This window comes from Callithrix jacchus, chromosome 15, assembly GCF_049354715.1.
Source record: "Callithrix jacchus isolate 240 chromosome 15, calJac240_pri, whole genome shotgun sequence".
Lineage (NCBI taxonomy): Eukaryota > Metazoa > Chordata > Mammalia > Primates > Cebidae > Callithrix > Callithrix jacchus.
This window is the reverse complement of record NC_133516.1, coordinates 34,056,441-34,081,470: the sequence shown is the minus strand read 5'-3', so window position 1 is coordinate 34,081,470 and position 25,030 is coordinate 34,056,441. Positions and strand designations below refer to the sequence as shown.

The 25,030-nt window shown below is 47.3% G+C and overlaps 1 protein-coding gene across 21 annotated transcripts in view; it reads left to right on the top strand.

Annotated features, from left to right (window-relative positions):
- Positions 1-8,078: 8,078 nt before the first annotated feature.
- The window catches only part of DCAF1 (DDB1 and CUL4 associated factor 1), a 100,106-nt gene continuing 83,154 nt past the window's right edge, over positions 8,079-25,030 (top strand). For 13 of the 21 annotated variants that reach the window (XR_013527332.1, XR_013527331.1, XR_013527333.1 and 10 more), the window contains exon 1: positions 14,074-14,208. The gene's annotated coding sequence lies outside the window, so the exon portion shown is untranslated. Of the gene's footprint in view, positions 8,287-14,073; positions 14,209-25,030 lie in introns of those variants that run through there. The other 8 variants (XR_013527335.1, XR_013527334.1, XM_054246204.2 and 5 more) reach the window with 3 other exon arrangements.

Sequence of the window (25,030 nt, the reverse complement as noted above, 5' to 3'; positions counted from 1 at the left end):
AGCCTGGATAACAAGAGCGAAACTCCACCTCAAAAAAAAAAAAGGTTATATGTGGATTTTCTACTGTGGCAGGGGCTCAGCACCCCAACCCCCACACAACAGTCAACTGTATTCCTTTTTTTTCTTTTTTTTGAGACAGAGTCTCGCTCTGTCACTAGGTACCAGGCTAAAGTGGAGTGGCATGATTTCAGCTCACTGCAACCTCCGACTCCCAGGTTCAAGCAATTCTCCTGCCTCAGCCCCCCAAGTAGCTGGGACTACAGGCATGCACCACCACGCCCAGCTAATTTTTGTATTTTAGTAGAGACGGGGTTTCACCACGTTGGCCAGGATGGTCTCAATCTCTTGACCTTGTGATCTGCCTGCCTCGGCCTCCCAAAGTGCTAGGATTACAGGTGTGAGCCACTGTGCCCGACCAACTGTACTACTTTTTTAGAGCAATCTTAATGGCAAAATTGAACAGAAACTAGAGAGTTGCCATATGCTCCTGCTCCCACATATGCACATCCTCCTCCATTATCAATATCCTACAACAGAATGGTACATTTTTTACAATCAATGAACCCACATTGATATATCATTATCGGCCAAAATCCATAGTCTATAATTAGGGTTCACTCTTGGTGTTTTATATTCTATGGGTTTTGACAAATGTATAGGAACATATATAGGTTTACTTTACTTTTTTTTTTTTTTTTTGGAGACAGAGTCTCACTTTATCCCCCAGGCTAGAGTGCAGTGGCTCGATATCAGCTCATTGCAAACTCTGCTTCCCAGGTTCAAGAGATTCTCATGCCTCAGGCTCCCAAGTAGCTGGGATTACAGGAGCCTGCCACCACACCTGACTAATTTTTGTATTTTTAGTAGAGATGGGGTTTTGCCATGTTGGCCAGGCTGGCCTCAAGCTCCTGACCTCAGGTGATCCACCTACCTCGGCTTCCCAAAGTGCTGGGATTACAGGCGTGAGCCACCATGCCCAGTCTATAGCTTTACTTTTTAGTATAATTTTATTTTTATTAAATTGGTACATGCTCAGCCAGATGCAGTGGCTCATGCCTGTAATCCCAGCACTTTGGGAGACTGAGGCAGGAGGATTGCTTGAGCCCAGGAGCTCGAGATCAGCCTATGCAACACAGTGAAACTTTGCATCCACAAAAAAATACAAAATTATCTGGGCATGGTGGAATGCATCTGTATTCCCAGGTACTTGGGTGGTTGAGATGTGAGGATCTCTTGAGTATGGAGGTTGAGGCTGCAGTGAACTGCAGTTGTGCCATGCACATCACCCTGGGTGACAGAGTGAGACCCTGTCTCAAAAAAGGAAAAAAAACCCATGCATACTCAATGGCTTAAAAGTCAAAGAATACACGGGCATGGGGCTCACACCTGTAATCCCAGCACTTTGGGAGGTCGAGGCAGGTGGATCACCCGAGGTCGGGAGTTCGAGACCAACTTGACCAACATGGAGAAACCTACTACAAATACAAAATTAGCCAGGTGTGGTAATGCATGCCTGTAATCCCAGCTATTCCAAAGGGTGAGGCAGGAGAATCACTTGAATCCAGGAGGTGGAGGTTGTGGTGAGCCAAGATCGCGCCACGGCACTCCAACCTGGGCAACAAGAGCGAAATTGCATCTAAAAAAAAGTCAAAGAATACAAAAAAGGTTTATATGGAAAGCCCAGATTCTCTCTTCCCTGCCCACTCCACCCACTTCTTAACCTCAGCCCAGGCAGAGTGACATCTGCTTATCTAATCATCAGCCTTGGGGTGGCCACACCCTGGCCATCAAGGTAATGAACCTTCTCTGTATCAGGAACATCAAAGGGAACTGAAGCCAAGTTGCCAGACCGGCTGAACACACTTTCTACTTTAAAGATCAATCAGGCATCTCAGATAAGATATCTTATCATCTCAGATAAGATAAGATTTTTAAATTTTATTTATTTATTTTTAAAGACAGGGTTTCACCATGTTGGTCAGGCTGATCTTGAACTCCCGACCTCAGGTGATCCACCTGTATTGGCCTCCAAATTGCTTGGATTACAGGCGTGAGCCACTGCGCCTGGCCTGATAAGATATCCTAAAGGTATTTTTAAATCCCTGCTTGCTGCTTTAGAAGCCCCAGTAGTCTGGTTAGGGTGGCTCACACTGTATTCCGAGCAACACAGTGGGACCCTGTCTCTACATAAAATAAAAAACAACAAAAAACTAGCTGGGCATGGTGGCGTGTGCCTGTAGTTCTAGCTACTTGGGAGGCTAAGGTTGAAGATCTGCCTAAGCCTGGGAGGTTGAGACTGTAGCGAGCTGTGACCGTGCCACTGCAGTCCAGCCTGGGTGACAGAGTAAAACCCTGTCTGGAAAAAAAAAAAGAAAAAAAAGAAGGCCAGGCGCAGTGGCTCATGCCTGTAATCTCAGCACTTTGGGAGGCTGAAGCGGGCAGATAACGAGGTCAGGAGTTTGAGACTAGCCTGACCAACATTGGGAAACCCCATCTCTACTAAAAATACAAAAATTAGCCGGGTGTGGTGGTGCTCGCCTGTAATCCCAGCTAATCATGAGACAGAGGCAGGACAATTGCTTGAACCCGGGAGGCAGATGTTGCAGTGAGCCAAGATCGTGCCATTGCACTCCGGCCTGGGCAACAGAGTAAGACTCCCGTCTCAGAGAGACAGAGAGAGAGAGAGAGAGAGAGCGCCCCTACCCTGTAACTTTAGGAGTTTTGCCAAAAGAGGAAAGCTAAAGTTCAATACAAAAAGACCGCTGTGATTCAAGCCGCTTGAGAGGCAGGAGATTCTCACAGGCTGTGTGTCTGGAGCAAACTTCTCTCCTTTGGATGTTGAGGTCTTCAGGTGAAAAACAAAGGGATTGCGTGGATGTTCATTAGAGCTTTGTCCGAGCTGACAGATGGAGCTGGGGCTGTGGCTGCTGCTGCTAGCAGCTTCATATCTGGAGCACTTCCTGTGATCCAGTGCTTCCCGTTGCCCTCCTTGCAACCACCTCAAAGCAGGTATTACTACCTCCATTTTTTTTTTTTTAATGTTTAGACAGAGTTTCACTCTGTCACACAGACGAGTGCAGTGATGTGATCTCGGCTCACATCAACCTCTACCTCCTGGGTTCAAGCAACTCTCCTGCCTCAGCCTCCCAAGTATCCGAGATTACAGGCACATGCCACCACATCTGACTAATTTTCGTATTTTTAGTAGAGACAGGGTTTCACCATGTTGGCCAGGCTGGTTTCAATCTCCTGACCTTAAGTAATCCAGCTGCCTCGGCCTCCCAAAGTGCTAGGATTACAGATGTGAGCTACTGCACCAGGCCTACTACCTTCACTTTACAGAGAAGGAATTGAGGGTCAAAGGATTGCCAGGGCCACACAACTAGAAGGTTCAGGGTCATCATTTTAATCTAGAGTGCATGCTTCTTCCCCTCCCTGGGGCTGGGTTCCTGAGCCTTCTGTTTTGCTTTCCTACAATAGGTGCTCAGTGTGTGTGTGGGATGTGTGTGGCGGATGTGCAGGTAGATAAGAGGGGGCCCTGTGGCCTCCAGGGGCCCCTCTTATCTGCTCCAGGAGCAGAAGGGTCCAGCTTACTAGACTCCTAACATTTTAGGCCTTGAGGCCCTACCTCAGGGTAAAGGTCATCATGCCCACATCCTGTTTAATGCCAGTCTTTCCTCCTAGACCAGAGGTTCTCTGCCTTAGTGGAGTATTTGTTATCTGGGAGCTTTGGAAAACACTGCTGCCTGTACCCTAGAGATTCTGACTTAATTGATCTGGGGTAGGGTCTTGACCCTAGGGGTTTATAAGGGCACTGTAGGTGATTAGAATTGCAGCCAAGGTTGAGAACCTTGTACTAGCCTGTCAGCTTTTAGTCTCGTTTGTTTACCAAGCCTGGCTCTAGGGAATGTCTGCTCTTCTTTGCCCTGCGTTCCTAGCCACAAGGGGAAGAGCAGCCTTGCTTTCAGCTATAATGCAGCTCCCTACTCACAGCACCATAACTCTGCTCTCTTGACTTGCTTTTAGAATGAGCCAAGGCCATGATGCTTCTCATAAATTCTTTGGAACAAAAGCTCATAGAATTCAGCCATGCATGCCTTGTGGGGTAGCAAGCCCACCTTGCCTGCCTTCCCTGTTTCTTAGGAGAAAAAAAATGGAGAGGGAAGGTTTTGTACTGTACCCTGGCTGTCCTGAGCATCTTCCAGCAGGTGAGATTGGCAGCCCCAGAAAATCAAATATGCCCTGAATCCAAAAAAGGACCAGGACAATTCCAGAGGCTAAAAGGATCTCGGAAGAGAGTTAGGCAAAGATGAATGTTACCTGGAGAAAGCCTCCTGTCTCCTGCCTATTGGATTCAGGTACAGAGAGGTGACTGTTGTACTCCTGACTTAGAACTCACGTGGGCTTTGAGCCCCTAAGGCCTAGATGCTGATTTCAGAGCCTTCAAGAGAGGAGCAAAGGTAGGAGCAGAGGGCAAGGTGAGTGGTGGGCTGGGGACATGCTGGTGGCTGAAAGCAAGCTGAACTGGAACCACAAATGAGAAGTAGTCGTGGGGGAAATAGAGCAGGACTCTTGAGGTGGCCACTATTCTTTGTCCTGTTTCATCTTTCAAAAAGCTGGGGCTTAGCAGTCACAGAGTCACAGCATCTGAAAGGGTCTGGAGCCATGTGGTACATGGTTTTATGGTTTTGTTTTGTTTTTTTTCTTTGAGGCAGAGTTTCTCTCTTGTTGCCCAGACTAGAGTGCAATGGTGCGATCTCAGCTCACTGCAACCTCCGCCTCCTGGGTTCAAGCGATTCTCCTGCCTCAGCCTCCCGAGTAGCTAGGACTACAGGTGCGCACCACCATGCCCGACTAATTTTTTGTATTTCAGTGGAGACAGTGTTTCACCATGTTGGCTAGGATGGTCTCGATCTCCTGACTTCATGATCCGCCCGCCTCGGCTTCCCAAAGTGCTAGGATTACAGGCGTGAGCCACTGCACTCAGTCTGGTGCATGGTTTTTAAACAGCATTCCTTGTAACACTAGGAATTCCTCTGCCACATTATGTCCTAGAATTTCTTGCATCATTCCTTTTCTCTACTTAATGAAGAGGTGTACAAGATTTCACTGGGACCGAAAGGACTCTGTGGCAAAATCATAATACTAATATAATTTGAAAATCATAGATCTAGGCCGGGCATGGTGGTTCACACCTGTATTCTCAGCACTTTGGGAGGCCAAGGCAGATGGATCACCTGAGGTCAGGAGTTCAAGACCAGCCTGGCCAACATGGCGAAACCCTATCTCTACTAAAGATACAAAAATTAGCCAGGTCTGGTGTTGCGCTCCTGTAATCCCAGCTACTCGGGAGGCTGAGACAGGAGAATCACTTGAACCTGGGAGGCGGAGGTTGCAGTGAGCCGAGATGGCGCCACTGCACCGTAGCCTGGGTGACAGAGCAGGACTCTGTCTCAAAAAAAAAAAAAAAAAAATCATAGATCTAGTAAAGCCCTCCTTATGGGGGATGGATGAGGATACTTGCCCAGGGTCACTTGTAGTCTCCTATACCTCAGACCAGGCCTGTTCCACAGGATGTCTGCTGGCTCCATAGAGAAGTTGGCAGAAACCCTTGATGGAGGCATGGCTTGAACTCAAAATGGCCAAGAGGTCTCCTTGGTCTGGAAGAGACACATGGTGGTGAGCAACTCTCCCCGCCTTTTTTTTTTTTTGAGACAGAGTCTTGCTCTGTCACCCAGGCTTGAGTGCTGTGGTGCGATCTCGGCTCACTGCAACCTTTGCCTCTTGGGTCCAAGTGATTCTCCTGCCTCAGCCTCCTGAGTAGCTGGAACTACAGGCACCTGCCACCACACCCGGCTAATTTTTTGTATTTTTAGTAGAGATGGGGTTTCACCATGTTAGTCAGGATGGTCTCCATCTACTTACCTCGTGATCCACCTGCCTCAGCCTCCCAAAGTGCTGGGATTACAGGTGTGAGCCACCATGCTTGGCAATGAGCAACTCTCAACAGAATTAATCACCAAGACCCAGACCTGCAGACCCTGAGAGGCAGTGGGATGCTGTCTTAGCTTAACTGCCAAAGTCAACAGGACTTGGTCTGTTTTAGCCTTCATGAAATGGAGTGCCCTGGACAGGGATAAAAGGCTCTTGGGTTCAAGGCTACCCCTGACTTCTGGGAATAGTAGCCTTCATTTTAAGGGAAGGAGCTGGGCATGGTCAATCACGCCCTAGACTGTGAGCCTTGAGGGCAGGGCCTGTGCTGCATTCTCCTCAACACTGGAGACATAGGGCACAGGGCGAGGGCTCAGGAATCCTAACTGAAAACAGAGGTTTGTTCACTTGTTTTTTTTTTAAATATCTCTGTCCCCCAGGCTGGAGTGCAGTGGCATGATCTCTGCCCACGGCAACCTCTGCCTCTCGGTTTCAAGGGATTCTCCTGCCTTAGCCTCCCGAGTAGCTGGGTTTACAGGAGCATCCAGCTGATTTTTGTATTTTTAGTAGAGACAGGGTTTCACCATGTTGGCCAGGCTTGTCTTGAAATCCTGACCTCAGGTGATCTGCCCACCTCGGTCTCCCAAAGTGCTGTGATTACAGGCGTGAGCCACCCTTGCCCCGCCTTCTGTTTTTAGACAAAGCTTCCATCCAGTGGCTGATCCCAAGCCCCACTTACAAAGTGTGACCTTCCGAGGCAGTAACTGAGTTTCCACATTTTATGGAATGACCCTTTCTTCCCTGAGTGGTTTTCTGTTTTCTCCCCTGGATTGGCTCTTCAGTAGGTGGGATTCTCTACCCTTTGGAGAGAGTAGGCACTGAGCACTCTAGTTTCTTCTGACACTCTTCTTCCTCTGTGTAATCCAGCAGTTAGGGGTTCCAGGCTACCAAGGCTACCAGGGTTGCTTTTCTTCTTTTTTTTTGAGACAGAGTCTGGCTCTGACACCAGGCTGGAGTGCAGTGGCACAATCTCGGCTCACTGCCTCCCAGTTCACCACCTCTGCCTCCCAGTTCAAGTGATTATTCTGCCTCAGCCTCCCAAGTAGCTGGGGCTACAGGTGTGTGCTACCACACCCAGTTAATTTTTGTATTTTTCAGTAGAGATGACCATGTTGGTCAGGATGGTCTCGATCTCTTGAACTCGTGATCTGCCCACATCGGCCTCCCAAAGTGCTGGAATTACAGGTGTGAGCCACCTCGCCCAGCCCAGGGCTGCTTTGCAGCCGAGTTTGGTCTATGTGCTTGCCCAGGAAACAGGTAGGAATGGATAGTCAGGCATGGCTCATACATGTAATCCCAGCACTTTGGGAGGCCGAGGTAGGTGGATCATCTGAGGTTAGGAGTTCGACACCAGCCTGGCCAACATGTTGAAACCCTGTCTCTACTAAAAATACAAAATTTACAGGTGTGGTGGCAGGCACCTGTAATCCCAACTACTTGAGAGGCTGAGGCATGAAAATCGCTTGAACCCGGAAAATGTACATCTCAGTGAGCCAAGATTATGCCACTGCACTCCAGCCTGGGCAACAAGAGTGAAACTTCATCTCAAAAAAGGAAAAAAAAAAAAAAAAAAAAAAAAAAAAAAAGATAGTCATAGAGGGATGGCACTGAGGAGAATATCTGGTCCCTGGATCAGGGGCCTTAACCTCCTCTTTCAATAGATCACCCAGAACATCAGTGATCAGGACACTTATATGTACTCAGCTGGGTCAAGGGTCCTCCTCCTGCCCTAGGGTCTCAAAGGACAGGACAATGGTTAAGGAATACAGGCTCAGACCCCAACCATTCTCATCTTTTGGTGATGACTGAGACCAGAGAAACTGACCCCATCTGGAGTCTCCAACAACCCTTCTCACCCACTAGAGCCTGAGGCTGGTCTGGTGAGCTCCTCCAGACTCTACACCTCTCTCCAGAGTCTACAGGCTGCTTATGAAGTCCTTTCTCCCCCAAAGTCATGCCCACTAGTCCCTGGTTGCCCTGGTCCCTGGTCCTGTGGTGGGGCAGCCAGCTTTGTGACTTCATAGAAGGCTATCTTGTGACAAGTCTGGGCCTGGTGAAGCAGGAGCAGGGCAAAGGGGGCTCCCCTTAGGAATATCATGTGACTTTTCATAGAGAGACATCTCCATCTCTAAGGGATGAAGAAGAGCTTCCCCACAGTAAGAGCCCATGACACCCTCTACACCTAGAAACTCCTCTCCTTGAGGATTTTGGCTCCCAGGCCTAACTGGGTACTCCAGGCTGTATCTGGCAACATCTCCAAGAGGGCCAGGCCCACGGTAGAGGTATTTACTTCAGGTGATGGGTGGATCTCTAACCTCTGAATTTGTCCCATTTGACAAAGCCATTTTTCTCTAGGCCCCCCCTCTCTTTTCTTTAATTTCAAATATTATTATTATTATCATTTTTTTATTTTATTTTGAGACAGAGTCTTGCTCTGTCACCTAGGCTGGAGTGCAGTGGAGCAATCTCGGCTCACTGGGTTCAAGCAATTCTTGTGCCTCAGGACTCTGAGTAGCTGGGATACAGGCGCACAGCCGGATAAATTTTGTACCTTTTTAGTAGAGATAGGGTTTTGCTATCTTGGCCAGGCTGGTCTAGAACTCCCAACCTTAGGTGATCCATCAGCCTCGGCCTCCCAAAGTGCTGGGATTATGGCGTGAGCCACCACGCCTAGCCATAAGAATGATTTTTATTTTTATTTTAAAATTATTTATTTGTTTATTTTTTTTAGATGGAGTCTTGCTCCATAGCCCAGGCTGGAGTGCAGTGGCGTGACCTTGGCCCACTGCAGCTTCCACCTCCAGGGTGCCAGTTCAAGCAATTCTGTGTCAGCCTCCTGAGTAGCTAAAGATCATTCTGGGCCGGGCACAGTGGCTCACACCTGTAATCCCAGCACTTTGGGAGGCCAAGGTGGGTGGATCACTTGAGGTCAGGAGTTCCAGACCAGCCTGGGCAACATGATGAAACCCCATCTCTACTAAAAATACAAAAAACTAGCCAGGTGTGGTGGTGTGCACCTGTAATCCCAGCTACTCAGGAGGCTGAGACAGGAAAATCACTTGAACCCAGGAGGCAGAGGTTGCAGTGAGAAGAGACTGCTTTATTGCCTTTTAGCCTGGGGACAGAGCGAGACTCCGTCTCAAGAAAATACAGAAATAAAAAACAAATACAGGGGTTTCTGAGAGCTTGGAGGCCAGGCCAACACAGACCCTCTCCCCAATGTTAATTCCACTCTTCTTCCTCCTGGAAGGATTTCCAACCCCAGGAACCTGAGGCAAAAGAGGCTGGGTGTGCTTGCTTTTTTATCTCCCCAGTACTTGTGCCCATGGACCATGTGGGCACTTACATTGTTGACTTTGTGGCATCTGTTTCTTTCTCTGTAAAGTGAGAGTGGTGGATGTGAATGTAATCAGACATAATTACACACCCTTTGGGAAATGGAGTGGCATTCCCTCTCCTCATTTTCTCTGGGGGGCTATCAGGGCCACGAGGCAGGAGCAGGGCACCCAGTGAATGACTGGGATTTCCTCTTTGTCTAGGCTGGTGTTCTCAAGGATGGTAACCTTGAGCCTCTAATTGGTAGCTTCTGTGACACTCCTGGACACTTGCAGTAGCAGTCTTGTCTAGCCTAAAGGAGAGCAGGGGTGGATATGGGACAGCTGGCCTCACTTCCCAGCCCTAGGGAAGGGCATTGCTGGAGGAAGCACAGGAATTGTGGGGTGACACCAGGGTAAGGATGAGCTGGTGGGTGCACCTGGGTAAGCCTAGAAGGTGCTGGGAGTGAAAAGCTCGTAGAAGGATGGGAGCAGGAGAGGGAGGAGAGTGAAGGAGAAGACTGAGGCCCAGAGAACCTGCTGCTGTCCACTTTCCTACCCAGGTAGTGGGTGTGCTTGGACGTGGGAGTAGGTAGAGCATGCCTATCTGTAGGCCTTGGTCCTGGGGCCAGGGCTGGGCTCTTCTTGCATTTTCTCTGCTTCTGGGCAGCTCCAAAAGCACTCCTCGCTCTTTCAGATGAGGCTTCTTCTTTCTCAGGCACACTACAGAGCAGGGGGTGGAAGAGGCAGGGCAGGGTAAGACAGAGTCCAAAGATGTCCCACCAAAGATGCCAATAAATCTCCTTCCAGTGATGCAGGACCCATGTGCCAGAACCAAGCCAGGATGTGGCCCTGGATTGTCTGTAGCTTTGTGTGTTCATATGCTTAGATGTGAAAGTATTTGTTGTGAGGACTGGGTGCCTAATGCATGCTTGTGTATCTGGCAAATGTAATACTTGAACAGTGAAATGTGTCACCAAGCACACTTGGAATGTGTGTGCAGTTGGGAAAGCCTGGGTGCTCCCCCTTCTCCTTCCCAGAGGTGGGAAGGAGGTGTTTAGGGGTGTCTGTAGGTGCATGGCTGTGTGCATGTCAGGGAGGGGGAGGTGTTGGCAGGGGTAGAGGAGGCTACAGGAGTTACAGAGTGCAGATTCCTGAGGGTGTGGCTGCTGGACAGGCCCTGCTCATCTTCTGCTCTGCTTCCCCAGCCTCTTAGGCCCTGGGTTCTCCAAAGCCCCTCCTTAATGCTTCTTGCTCCCATCATCAACCCAGGACCCCAGGCTGAGTTTCTGCTTTTTTAAAGAAAATAAAAATAAAAAATTTATTTTGGGTGGCTCATGCCTGTAATCCCAGCACTTTGGGAGGCCGAGGCTGGGGGATCACCTGACGTTGGGAGTTCGAGATCAGACTGACCAACACGGAGAAACCCCTTCTCTACGAAAAATACAAAATTAGCCAGGTGTGGTGGCATGTGCCTGTAATCCCAGCTACTAGGGAGGCTGAGGCAGGAGAATCGCTTGAACCCGGGAGGTGGAGGTTATGGTTGCAGTCCAGCCTGGGCAACAAGAGTGAAACTCTGTCTCAAATAAATAAATAAATAAATAAATTAAATAAATAAAAATAAAATATTTTGTAGAGACAGTGGAGTGGGGGTGGGGGTGAGGGTGTTCCTCTATGTTGCCCAGGCTGGTCTTGATCTCTTGGGGGATCAAGATATTCTCAGCCTCTCAAAGTGCTGGGATTACAGGCCTGAAACACTGAGTGCCAGGTTGCATTTCTGAAAGGAAGCAGTGCCATCTGGTGGTAGGCTGAGGCAGTGCCAGGAGCTGGTGAGCTGGGCCTTGAGCTCCCCTAAGGGCTCTCTGCCTTTTAGGACCCCAGCCAGTGGGGAAGTAACCTGAAGGAGTGTCGGAGGAGAGGCATGTGGTTTCCATTCCTTGATCTATCCCTCTGGGTCCAGATTTCTCATCTGTAAAGGTGATTAGCCATATCTTCCCTGTGTGTGTAGTGAAGTAGTGAGGATTAAATGAGTGTGTGGCAAGAACACTTAGCTCAGAGCCCAACATGCTCTAAAGTTGAAAGAAATGATAGTGGCAATTACTGACAGAGGCAAAGTTCCAGAAGCACAGAGAAGAGAGCTGTGTGTTGTGGCAGGAGAAAGAAGTGAAGAGAGGTGACATGTCTGTGGCACTCCTAGCACACATTCGAGAATCTTTGCTTTGAGCAGCAGCTCCAAGTTGCACATTTAAGAGGAGGATGGTCTCTTTTCTGGAAAGAGGGAAATGGATCTAGTGGGGAATGAAACCAAGGGACCCAGCATTCAGGCTCCTTACTGACTGTGGAACCTGAACACGGCAGCAGGCTTGCTGTGTCTTCTGTTCATGTGACACATTGGCCATGAAAACTCATGGAAATGTACAGAGACTTGCTCAGGATTCCCAGAGAGATAATGAGCTGCTTAAGGCCTTGAAGGTTGGGTAGGATCTTGTCCAGTCAAGATTCTGCTCAATTGTGGAGTCATGTTTATCCTCTATGTCCTCCAAAGGGGACCGCTGGTCAGTGTAAGGAGACTTCTGGTTCTGCTGTTAATTGGTTGTGTGATGTTGGGCAAGTTGCTCACTCCTTCTGGGCCTCATTTTCACCAACAACATGAAGAAATTGAATTAAGTGACCTGTGACGTTAGTCCTGCCTTAATCTACAAGCTTTTGATTTTCACTACTTTTTATCTCCCCCCATGGCCAAGTGCACACTTGAGAATTTTTTTTTTTTTTTTGAGATGGAGTCTCACTGTTACCCAGGCTGGAGTGCAGTGGCGCAATCTCAACCTTGGCCCACTGCAACCTCCACCTCCTGGGTTCAAGTGATTCTTCTGCCTCAGCCTCCCAAGTAGCTGGGATTACAGGCACCGTGCCTGGCCTGATTTTTCATTTCTCTGCCTCATGTATAATACCTGGCAATAATATCTATTGATTCATACAGGCTAGGTCTTGAACAACAACAACAAAAAAAACAGAGGCTGCCAGGTATGGTGGCTCACCCCTGTAATCCCAGCACTTTGGAAGGCTGAGGCGGGCAGATCACCTGAGGTCGGGAGTTCAAGAGCAGCCTGGCCAATATGGCAAAACCGCATCTTTACTGAAAACACAAAATTAGCTGGGTGTGGTGGCACATGCCTGTAATCCCAGCTACTTGGGAGGCTGAGGTAAGAGAATCACTTGAACCTGAGAGGCGGAGATTGTGGTGAGCTGAGATTGCACCATTGCACTCCAGCCTGGGCAACAAGAGCAAAACTTTGTCTCAAAAAACAAAACAAAACAGAGACTGGGTGTGGTGGCTCATGTCCGTAATCCCAACAGTTTTGGGTGGCCGAGGCAGGAGAATTGCTTGAGCCCAGGAGTTCAAGACTAATCTGGACAACACAGTGGATTCCGTCTCTACCAAAAATTTAAAAAATTAGCTGGGTGTGGTGGTGCACACCCATAGTCTCACTTATTTGGGAGGTTGAGATGCGACGATAGCTTGAGCGTAGGAGGTTGAGGCTTTAGTGAGCTGAGATGGAGCCAATGCACTCCAGCATAGGTGACAGAGTGAGGCTGCGTCTCAAAAATAAAAATAAAAATAAAAAATAATAAAAAATAAAATAAAAAGAAGGCCAGGTGTGGTGGCTCAAGCCTGTAATCCTAGCACTTTGGGAGACCCAGGCTGGTGGATCACGAGGTCAAGAGATCGAGACTATCCTGGTCAACATGGTGAAACCTCGTCTCTACTAAAAATACGAAAAATTAGCTGGGTATGGTGGCGTGTGCCTGTAATCCCAGCTACTCAGGAGGCTGAGGCAGGAGAATTGCCTGAACCCAGGAGGCGGAGGTTGCGGTGAGCCGAGATTGCGCCATTGCACTCCAGCCTGGGTAACAAGAGCGAAACTCCGTCTCAAAAAAAAAAAAAATAAATAAATAAAAATAAAAGAAAAAAAAGAAGTGGGGTTCCAAGCACTTTGGGAGGCCAAGGTGGGTGGACCGCTTCTGCCCAGGAGTTCGAGAACAGCCTGGCCAACACGGAGAAACCATGTCTCTATCAAACACACAAAACAAAAACAAAAATTAGCTGGGTGTGGTAGCGTGCACCTGTAGTCTCAACTGGAGGCTGAGGTGGAAGGACTGTTTGATCCTGGGAGGCGGTGGTTGCAGTGAGCTGAGATCTTCACCGTATTCCAGCCTGGGTAACAGAGCAAGACCCTGTCACAAAAAACAAAAAACAAACAAACAAAGGAAAAACTAGTGCCTTCTGTTTAATGAGTGCTGTGATTTCTGATAAGTTTATGAGAAATATTTTCTTAGGTCACTGTATGTTCTAGGTAAGATGGGGCAAATGGTAGAATAAAACAGAGGCTCTTTGCGCACACAGGTCAGAAAAAGATACTAAAAAAGCATCAGGCAACTATACCACTGTCTTGAAAGGACTGGCTCCCTCACTTTTCACTTCCGCCTTCCTAAGCAGCCAATGAGTACTCAGCAGTTCGCATCTATCAAAAAAAAACTACAAATCCCAAAAGTCAATGCGCGGGACGAGGGGCTCATGCATTAATTGGGACTGGTGGGCCCGCCCCTAGACGCGGAACTTCATTTCCCAGGCATCCCCGGGACTCTTCAATTTTCCTCCAATCGCGCGGTCATTCTCCTCCCGCCCCTTGCTCGCGGTCCTCGCGCCAAGTCGGCGCGCGCGCGCGCGCGCGCGGTGCACGTAGCGCGCGAGTGACGCATAATATGTGGGCCGCTGTGGGGCCGTGGTCGCGTTGTGTGTGTGTGTGAGTGGAGCGTGAGTGCGGGACCCGAGGCTGTGTGTGTGTGAACTGTGGCCGCTGGCGGGGTCGGGGGGTGGGCAGCGGCGGAGCCGCCTGGGAAGGTGAGTGGGAAATGGAGGGAGGCGGCGCTCCGGGAGGGGCTCAAGGAAGCGGGGCTCGCGGCCGGCTGGGCGGCAGAGTGGGCGCCGAGCTGGGGGAGGGGCGGCACCTGCTTGGGCCGCTGGCGAGGAGGGGGCGGGCCGGTCTGCCAGGAGGCTGGGCCCCGGGCCTTACAGGACTTTTCCTCCTCTTGATTCTTGTCCTGGGGGCGGGGCCTCCACGTTCTTCCTCCACTCCCCAAGAGAAGCTTCCCGAGAGTAACTCTTCCGCCCGGAGTGGGGGGCGGGGTGTGTCCGCCCCTACCTGGAGGAGGGGCACGGTTTATTTCTCTTGTCATATTGTTCCTTCCAATCCTCTTAGTCTTCGTTCCGTACCGGCCGGGGGGGCTCCATCTTCCGTACTATACGGCGGCCCCCTTCCCGGACTGTGTCTCCGCCTCCAGTTCCAGTCACCTGGGCGGGCTCTCTCTTCTCTCGGCTGTGTGCCACCTTTCCCAGCACCCGGCCGGCTCTTGGACCGTGCGACGGGGGCGGAGCTTTCCGGCCACTCCTCCCATCCCGATGAAGGAGGGAAGCGTTGGGGAGAGAGGTGTGTGGGTGCGGCAGCCTGGAGCCAAACCCCAGAGTGCCCCCCCCAAGCTTCCCGGGAGTCTGTTTCCGAGGGTTATAGTATTTTTCAACTGGGGTGTCAGAAGCGTTTGCTTAACAACTTCTCTTCCTAGACGGTTTTTGTCTGGCTTTCTCTTACTGCAGTGGCAGCGCTCTGGCTTTCCATTTGTTGAGGAAATAGTTTTGGAGTGTTTGTATTAGTTATTTTTTGAGTCACAAATGACTCGTCCTTGGCCATGTCATGTTGGTCTCGGTTTTTCCTTACCCTGTCTTTTCTATGAAGCCTTTTAATTAGTCTACATGTTTTAATATTTTGTTAGCAGCATCTTCCTGTTTAAAATGCATTAACATACAAAATGAGAGATTAATTGGTAATGTCATTTTGCATTTTCTTTTTCCAGCTTACTGGAATTTACCTTTAGTGTTTATGCAGTGTGTCTATTTAGACTTAAGGAATCGATTTAGTATTTTTCTTCTTGATGATGTGAAGATTTGGATTTTTTATATAGCAGTTATTCATTACTCATTTTTGAATGGGGATATATTTTTGGATGTTAAAGAGATAATAGAGAATTTGGGAAATGTTGGGAAATAATTTTGTGCTCAGTATTTCTTGGGGAGTTGCTGAGTACAGTGTTTTACTATTCTGCCTATTATACAGTTTTTAAATTACTTTTTTCACTTTTTTGTAGAGACAGTGGTCTCACTATGTTGCCCAAGCTGGTCTTAAACTCCAGGCATGAGCTACTATACCTGGCCTAAAAGTTGTTTTAGATACAGGATCTTGCTCTGTAGCCTAGGCTGGAGTGCAGTGGTGTGATCATAACTCATTGCAGCCTCCAACTCCTAGACTCAAAGGATCTTGCCTCAGCCTCCTGGGTAACTAGGACCATACGCACAGGCTACCATGACTGGCTGATTTTAAAATTTTTGTGTACACTATATCTCGAACTGTTGCCCAACTGACCTCAAGCAATCCTCCTGACTTGGCCTCCCAAAGTGCTGGGATTACAGGCTTCAGCCAGTGTGCCGGGCAAGTTTTTAAATTTAGTGGACCAGGAATCTCATAGAATGAACCACATATTAGTTTGAAGTGATTGGACTGCTTTATTACCAATTGTCTCTTTTTTTTTTTTTTTTAAATTGTTTTGAGACAGAGTCTTGCACTGTTGCCCAGGCTTGGGAGCAGTGGTGTGATCTTGGCTTACTACCACCTCCACCTCCTGGGTTAAAGTAATTCTCCTGCCTCAGCCTCCCAAGTAGCTGGGATTATAGGCCCACACCACCATGCATGGCTAATTTTTGTATTTTAGTGGAGATGGGGTTTCACCATGTTGGCCAGGCTGGTCTTGAACTCCTGACCTTGTGATCTGCCTGCCTTGGCCTCCCAAAGTGTTGGGATTACAGTCATGAGCCACTGTGCCCAGCCTCTTGTGTTGTTTTAGTTAAGAATGTGATCAAGGAAAGTAATTGAAAGTTATTACAATTAGCTGGGCATGGTGGTGGGTTGAGGCAGGAGAATCGCTTGAACCTGGGAGGCAGAGGTTGCAGTGAGCTGAGATGGCGCCATTGCACTCCAGCCTGGGTGACAGAGTGAGACTCTCGCAAAAAAAAAAAAAAGTTATGGCTGGGCGTGGTGGCTCACGCCTGTAATCCAGGTACTTTGGAGGCCAAGGCAGGTGGATCACCTGAGGTCGGGAGTTCAAGACCAGCCTGACCAACATGGTGAAACGCCGTCTTTAATTAAAAAAAAAATGTTGGCCAGGTGTGGTGGCTCAAGCCTGTATCCCAGCTCTTGGGGAGGCCAAGGCGGTGGATCACGAGGTCAAGACATCGAGACCATCCTGGCCAACATGGTGAAACCCCGTCTCTACTAAAAATACAAAAAATTAGCTGGGCGTGGTGGCGCATGCCTGTAATCCCAGCTACTCAGGAGGCTGAGGCAGGAGAATTGCCTGAACCCAGGAGGCGGAGGTTGCGGTGAGCTGAGATTGCGCCATTGCACTCCAACCTGGGTAACGAGCGAAACTCTGTCTCAAAAAAATTTTTTTTTAATATTTAAAAAAAAAATTATTACAGTATACATGATCTCATATGTCGTAGTAATTATTGAGCAAATTTTTACTTAAAGCTCTAACCTTGGGTTTAAAAGATTTTCTCTGGAAGGCTGGGCACAGCAGCTCACGCCTGTAATCCCAGCACTTTGGGAAGCTGAGGCGGCTGGATCACGAGGTCAGGAGTTCGATACCAGCCTGACCAACATGGTAAAACCCCGTCTACACTAAAAATACAAAAATTAGCTGGGCATGATGGTGTAAGCCTGTAATTCCAGCTACTCGGGAGGCAGAGATTGCAGTGAACTGAAACCGCTCGACAGAGTGAGACTCTGTCTCAAAAATAAACAAATTTTCTTTGATAAGAATACTTAAAGATGTTTGCTTTAGAATTATAACTATAAGCATCTTTTTTTTAGGGGGACGGGGTCTTGCTTTGTCACCAAGCTGGAGCGCAGTGGTGCTATCTTGGCTTACTGCAACCTCCGCCACCTGGGTTCAAGCTATTCGCCTGGCTCAGCCTCCTGAGTAGTTGGGACTACAGGCACGTGCCACCATGCCTGGCTAATTTATTTTTCATATTTTAGTAGAAATGGGGTTTCACTATATTGGCCAGGATGGTCTTCATCTCTGGACCTCGTGATCCGCCCACCTTGGCCTCCCAAAGTGCTAGGATTACAGGCGTGAACCACCGAACCTGGCCAGGATCTGGTTTTTGACATGGACTTTATTTTAGGTTTGGGATAATTTCTGCTTTCTAGGCCACTTAGTATTGTGTATTAAAAGAGGACATATTTTATGACATTTAACAATTTCAGTAGATTACAAAATAGTGGAAAAATGGTAGACCCAGGGTAAAAAAGTATAGTGAGAAATCTCTGTTCTACCTTTATCCTATACCTATAGTAAGTCAGTACTTGCTGTTTATAATAATCTGTTTCTTGTGTATTCTTCCAGGGATATTTTATTCAAGGGGGATTCACACATCATCCTTTTTAATTCTACACTAAGTTCTGCCCTTAGCTTTTCTCACTTGACAGTATATTTCAGAGTTGGTCCAAATTAGGAAAGGAAATGCTTCTCAATTTTTCCAACTTTTTATTATGAAAACTTTCAAGCAAAAGTCAAAAGAATAGTAAAATGAACACTCATTTATTAAGATTAAGCAATTTTTTTTTTTTTTTTTTTTTTTTTTGAGAAGGAGTCTCTGTTGCCCAGGCTGGAGTGCAGTGGCACAGTCTTAGCTTACTAGTTTCCACCTCCCAGGTTCAAGCAATTCTCCTGCCTCAGCCTCCCGAATAGCTGGAATTACAGGCACCCACTACCACGCCCGGCTAAATTTTTGTATTTTTGGTAGAGATGGGGTTTCACCATGTTGGTCAGGGTAGTCTCAAACTCACGACATTAAGTGATCTGCCTGCCTTGGCCTCCCAAAGTGCTGGGATTACAGGTGTGAACCACTGCGCCTGGCTTTTTTTTTTTTTTTTTTTGAGACAGTTCTTCCTGTGTCACCTAACCTGGAGTGCAGTAGTGTGATCTCTGCCCACTGCATCCTCTGCCTCCTGAGTTCAAGCAATTCTCATACCTCAGCCTCTGGAGTAGCTAGGATTACAGGTTTGTGCCACCACGCCTGGCTAATTTTTGTATTTTTGGTAGAGATGGGGTTTTGCCATGTTGGCCAGGCTGGTCTCAAATGTCTGACTTCAAGTGATCCACCTGCTTCAGTCTAACAAAGTGCTGGGATTACAGGCATGAGCCATTGTGCCCGGCCAACAGTTGTTAATATTATGGCGTATTTTCTCTATTTTTGTGTGTGTTATCTATTTATTTATTTTGTGGAATCATTGGAAAATGAGTTGCAGGCGTGTTACTCCTAAATACTCTAGCAGACCCTTGTTAGGATAAGGAAATTTTACATATGTATTTCTTGAGGCTTTATATTATTTCATTATGGGGACAATATTGTCATTTAACCCTGCAAAAGAACTGTTTCCATCTTACAGAAAAGGAAATTGAGATTTGGAGAAGTTAAATAACCAAGACTTCACAGGTATGTCAGCAGAGTTGAGATTTGAATCCTTGAAACCTTTTCTACCTAGTACCAACTGCTTGGTCTTGGGGACCTCTCTGAGCTTGTTTCCTCATGTGTAAAAAAGGGCAAAATAGGCCAGGCACGGTGGCTCATGCCTGTAATCCCAGCACTTTGACAGGCTGAGGCGGGTGGATCACAAGGTCAAGAGATCAAATCCATCCTGGCCAATGTGGTGAAACCCTGTCTCTACTAAAAATACAAAAAGCTGGGCAGGTCAAGAGATCAAGACCATCTGGCCAATATGGTGAAACCCTGTCTCTACTAAAAATACAAAAAGGTGGGTATGGTGGCGTGTGCCTGTAGTTTGTTCCAGCTCCTTGGGAGGCTGAGGCAGGAGAATTGCTTGAACCTGGGAGGCAGACATTGTAGTGAGCTGAGATCATGCCACTGCACTCCAGCCTGGCAACAGAGGGAGATTCCATCTAAAAAAAAAAAAGGCAGGGGGCAGGATGGCTGTGAAAATTCAGAATAATATAAGTATAGTAAATTATTTAGCTCAATGTCTGTCAAATACTAGATATTCACTAATTGGTAACTATTGTGTCATTGGACAAACCATCGTTTCTTCATAGCACTTGAACTCACTTAAGAACTTGAGTAATGCACCCTCACTGTCTTGGGCATAACAAGATAAAGATGACTTTTTTTTTTTCCTTGTGACAGAGTCTCACACTTTTGCTCAGGCTGGAGTACAGTGGTACAATCATGGCTCACTTCAGCCTCTACCTTCTGGGCTCAAGCAGTTCTTTTGCTTCAGCCTCCCTCAGTAGTAATGGTGACATCTTGGCTCACTGAAACCTCTGCCTCCCGGGTTCAAGCAATTCTCCTGCCTCAGCCTTTTGAGTAGCTGGGATTACAGGTGCCTGTCACCATGCCTGGCTAATTTTTTGTATTTTTAGTAGAGATGGGGTTTGACCATGTTGGCTAGGCTGGTCTCAAACTCCTGAAACTTGTGATCTGCCCACCTCGGCCTCCCAAAGTGCTGGGATTACAGGCGTGAGCCACTGTGCCTGGCCTATTCTTTTTTTTTTTTTTTTTTTGAGACAGAGTTTTGCTCTTGTCACCCAGGCTGGAGTGCGAGCTGCGCGCGGTTTCAGCTCCCTGCAACCTCTGCCTCCTGGGTTCAAGCAATTCTCCTGCCTCAGCCTCCCGAGTAGCTGGGACTACAGGTGTGCACCACCGCACCTGGCTAATTTTTGTATTTTTAGTAGAGACAGCGTTTCTCCATGTTGGCCAGGCTGGTCTCGAACTCCTGACTTCATAATCCCGCTGCCTCAGCCTCCCAAAGTGGTGGGATAACAGGGTTAGCTACCACACCCAACCCTCATTGTGGTTTTGATTTGCAGTTCTTTGGTGACTGATGTTGAGTATCATTCCTGTGTTTCTTGGCTTTTTTTTTTTTTTTTTTTTTTTGAGTTGTAGTCTCTTTTGCCCAGGCTGGTGTGCAGTGGCATAATCTCGTCTCACTGCAACCTCTGCTCCCTCTGAGTAGCTGGGATTACAGGTGCCTACCACCATGCCCTGCTATTTTTTGTATTTTTAATAGAGATGGGGTTTCACCTTGTTGGCCAGGTTTGTCTTGAACTCCTGACCTCAGCTCATCTGCCTTAAGTGTTGGGATTACAGGCATGAGCTGCGGTACTCTGCCAATTTTTGCATATACTGTGAGGCAAGGTTCCAACTTCATTCTTTTGCATGATAATATCCAGTTTTCTCAACACTACTGTTTTTGCTTTTTTTTTTTTGAGATGGAGTCTTGCTCTGTTGCCAGACTGGAGTGCGGTGGTGTGATCTTGGCTTACTGCACCCTCTGCCTCCCAGGTTTAAGTGATTCCCCTGCCTCAGCCTCCTGAGTAGAGAAACTGCAGGTGTGTACCTCCATACCCACCTAAGTTTTTATATTTTAGTAGAGATGGGATTTCACCATGTTGGCTAGGATGGTCTTGATCTCCTGACCTTGTGATCTGCCTGCCTCAGCCTCCCAAAGTGCTGGGATTACAGGTGTGAGCCACCGAGTCTGGCCTCGGCACTACTTTTTTTGTTTCATTTTGTTTTGTTGTTTTGAGACAGAGTCTTGCTCTGTTGATCAGGCTGGAGGACAGTAGTGCTGTCTCAGCTCACTGTAACCTCTGCCTCTTGGATTCAAGCAGTTCTCCTGCCTCAGCCTCCCAAGTAGCTGGGATTATAGGCACACACCACCACACACGGCTAATTTTTGTATTTTAGTAGAGATAGGGTTTCACCACGTTTTCCAGTCTGGTCTTGAACTCCTCACCTCAAGTGATCTGTCTTTCTTGGCCTCCTAAAGTGCTGGGATTACAGGTATGAGCCACTGAGCCCAGGCAGCACTACTTATTGAGAATACTTTTTTTCCTATTGAATGGTCTTGGTACCATTCTGGTCTTGTTCATGGCTAGTGTATATGTTTGTTGAAAATTGATCATAAATGTGAGTGCTGATTGCTGGATTATCAGTTCTGTTGTATTTGTCTATATGTTGACCCTTATGTCAGTGTTACGCTGTTCCAGTTACTGTAGTTTTATAGCAGGTTTTGAAATCCCAAGTGTGATTTTTTTCAACTTTGTTTTTTTTTCCCCCCAGTATTGTTGTGGCTATTCAGGGTCCCTTGCAATTACATACAAATTTTAGAATTAACATGTCCCTTTCTGCAAAATATGTCATTGAGACTTTTTTTTTTTTTTGAGACAGAGTCTCACTCTGTAACCCAGGCTTGGAGTGCAAGTACAATGATCTTGGCCCACTGCAACTTCACCTCCTTGGGTTCAGGCGATTCTTGTGCCTCAGTCTCCTGATGAGCTGGGACTACAGGTGCTTGCCACCATGCCCAGCTAACTTTTTTGTATTTTATTTTATTTTTTAAATTGCATTTTAGGTTTTGGGGTACATGTGAAGAACATGCAAGATTGTTGCATAGGTACACACGTGGCGGTGTGATTTGCTGCCTTCCTCCCCATCACCTATATCTGGCATTGTATTTTCAATTGCTAAGGGGTTTCACCATGTTGGCCAGGCTGGTCTCAAACTCTTGACCTCAGGTGATTGACCTGCCTTGGCCTCCCAAAGTTTTGGTATTACAGGTATGAGCCACTGCACCCAGCACCCCCCTCCTTTTTTTTTTTTTTTTTTGAAACAGAGTCTGTCTCTGTCGCTCCCAGGCTGGAGTGCAGGGGCATGATCTCTGCTTACTGCAACCTCCACCTCTCGGATTCAGGCGATTGGCCCACCTCAGTCTCCCAGGTAGCTGGGATTACAGGCGTCCGCCACCTTGGTTGGCTGCTAATGTTTTATATTTTTAGTAGAGACGGGGTTTCACCATATTGGCCAGGCTGGTCTTGAGCTCCGAAACTCAGGTGATCTGCCCACCTCAGCCTCCCAAAGTGCTGGGATTACAGGGTGAGCTGCCGAGCCCCGTCAGTCATTGGGATATTTATTTTTTTTTTTTTTTTCACCCTTGGTGCTAAACCAATCATTGAGATTTTTATAGCGATTGTATTGAATTTGTAGACCATGTTGGAGAGTATTACCTATTACCATCTTGATACTAAGCCTTCTAATCCGTGAACACAGAATATCTTTTTGTTTACTTAGGTTATTTAAAATTTCGGTAATCTTTAATTGACTCCAGCAATGTTTTGTAGTTTTCAGTCTACAAGTCTTATATTTGTGCCTTTCTTGTTGTTGAGACAGGGTTCCACTAACTCTTCCAGGCTAGAGTGCAGTGGTGTGATCTCGGCTCACTGCAGCCTCAACTTTCTGGGTTCAGGTAATTCTCCCACCTCAGCCTCCTGAGTAGCTGGGAGTACAGGTGCACACCACCACGCCTGGCTAATTTTTGCATTTTTTTTAAGACTAAATTTTGCCATGTTGCCCCAGCTGGACTTGAATTCCTGAGCTAAAGCAATCTTTACCCACTTTGGCCTTCCAAAGTTCTGGGATTACAGGCGTGAACCACCCTTCCCGGCCTTGTGCCTTTTAAGTTAAATTTATTTCTAGTGCTATTGTAAATTGTTCTCTTCATTTACTTTCATATGTTTATTGCTAGTGTATAGCAGTACAACTGATTTTTGTGTGCTGCTCTTCTACCCTGCAACTTTGCTGAATTCATTTGTTCTAATAATTTTTATGTGGATTATTTAGGCTTTTCTATATGTAGGATTATGTCATCTGGGAATAAATTTTACTTCTTCCTTTTCAACTTGGATACTTTATATTTCTTTTTCTTGTCTACTTACTCTGGCTAGGACTCCAGTACAGTGTGGTTTTTTTGTTTTGTTTTTTGAGACAGTCTCACTCTGTTGTCCAGGCTGGACTGCAGTGGCGCAATCTTGGCTCATTGCAACCTCTGCCTCTTCAGTTCAAGCAATTCTCATGCCTCAGCCTCCTGAGTAGCTGGGATTACAGGCACGTGCCACCACACCTGGCTGATTTTTATATTTTTAGTAGAGATGGGGTTTCACCATGTTGGCCAGGCCAATCTCTAACTTCTGGCCTTGTGATCCATCTGCCTTGGCCTCCCAAAGTGGTGGGATTACAGGCGTGAGCCACCGTCCCTGGCCGGTTTTATGGTAGATATCTTTAGAAGAGTTCATTTTAGATCAGCTAGTAGTTCGTTTATGGTATGAAACTCTTTTTATGGAATGGTTGCTGTTTCTGAGAAGATACACATTTTGCGTGGCAGAATATGACATTTTGATTTTAAGGCTACTTTTATAAGGAAGTTGATGCTATAAACTGTCAAAAACATTTGCATCTCCTTTATCCCTTTTGGATCTCCTTATAAGCCTCTCTTATGTGGGTGTCTTACATGGTCCTCCAAAGCTCACCTCAGCTCCCTGCCCTACTGCATCCCTGGTTTGACCTCTCAACGCAGCCAACCTTCTCTGCCTCTCTTCTGGCCCCTTCCTGTCAGGAAGTCAGCTGTGGAGAGAGGTTAGGAAACTTGAAGGATAGATGAGGTTATAGTGTTTCTTCTCAACTTTCATGCGGGCAATAGTGTCCATATTTTTTCTTGGCCTTCTCTTAATAATTAACAGGGTTGGGCGCTGTGGCTCACGAGTTTAATCCCAGCACTTTGGGAAACTGAAGTGGGCAGATCACCTGAGGTCATGCGTTCGAGACCAGCCTTACCAACATGGAGAAACCCCATCTCTACTAAAAATACAAAAATTAGCTGGGCGTAGTGGTGCATGCCTGCAATCCCAGCTACTTGGGAGGCTGAGGCAGGAGAATTGCTTGAACATGGGAGGTGGAGATAGCAGTGAGCTGAGATCTGGCCATTGCACTCCAGCCTGGGCAACAACAGTGAAACCCAGTGTCCAAAAAAAAAAAAAAAAAGGAATTTGAGACCAGCCTGGCCAACATGGTGAAACCTCGTCTGTACTAAAAATGTAAAAATTAGCCAGGTGTGGTGGTGGGTGCCTATAATCCCAGCTACTTGGGAGGCTGAGGTAGTAGAATTGCTTGAACCCGGGAGGCGGAGGTTTCTGTGAGCTGAGATCGTGCCGCTGTACTCCAGCCTGGGTGATAGAGTAACACTCCACCTCAAAAAAAAAAAGGAATTAACAGGAGCATGCCGTTTCTTTTTCGTAGAACTTACCTCAAAGGACTAACAAGAGCAAAGTATTTTTGGGAGTAGTTCTGGCCACATTTTGTATTAAAAAAAGTAAGCATTTTCTGGTGGTCGTGGTCTAGGAAAAAAAAAAAGCACAAAGTTTTAGACCTCAGAGATCTAGGCCTGGGATTATTGTATGTATTACAGGTAGGCATTAGGTAAATCTATTTTTTTTTCTTTTTTTTGAGACAGAGTATCGCTCTATCACCCAGGCTGGAATGCAGTGGCGAGATCTCGGCTCAAAGCAGTCTCCGCCTCCCAGGTTCAAGCAATTCTCCTGCCTCAGCCTCCCAAGTAGCTGGGATTACAGGCACCTGTCACCATGCCCAGCTAAATTTTGTATTTTTAGTAGAGATGGTTTCACCATGTTGGCCAGGCTGGTCTCAAACTCCTGACCGAAAGTGATCAGCCTGCCCCAGCCTCCCAAAGTGCTGGGAT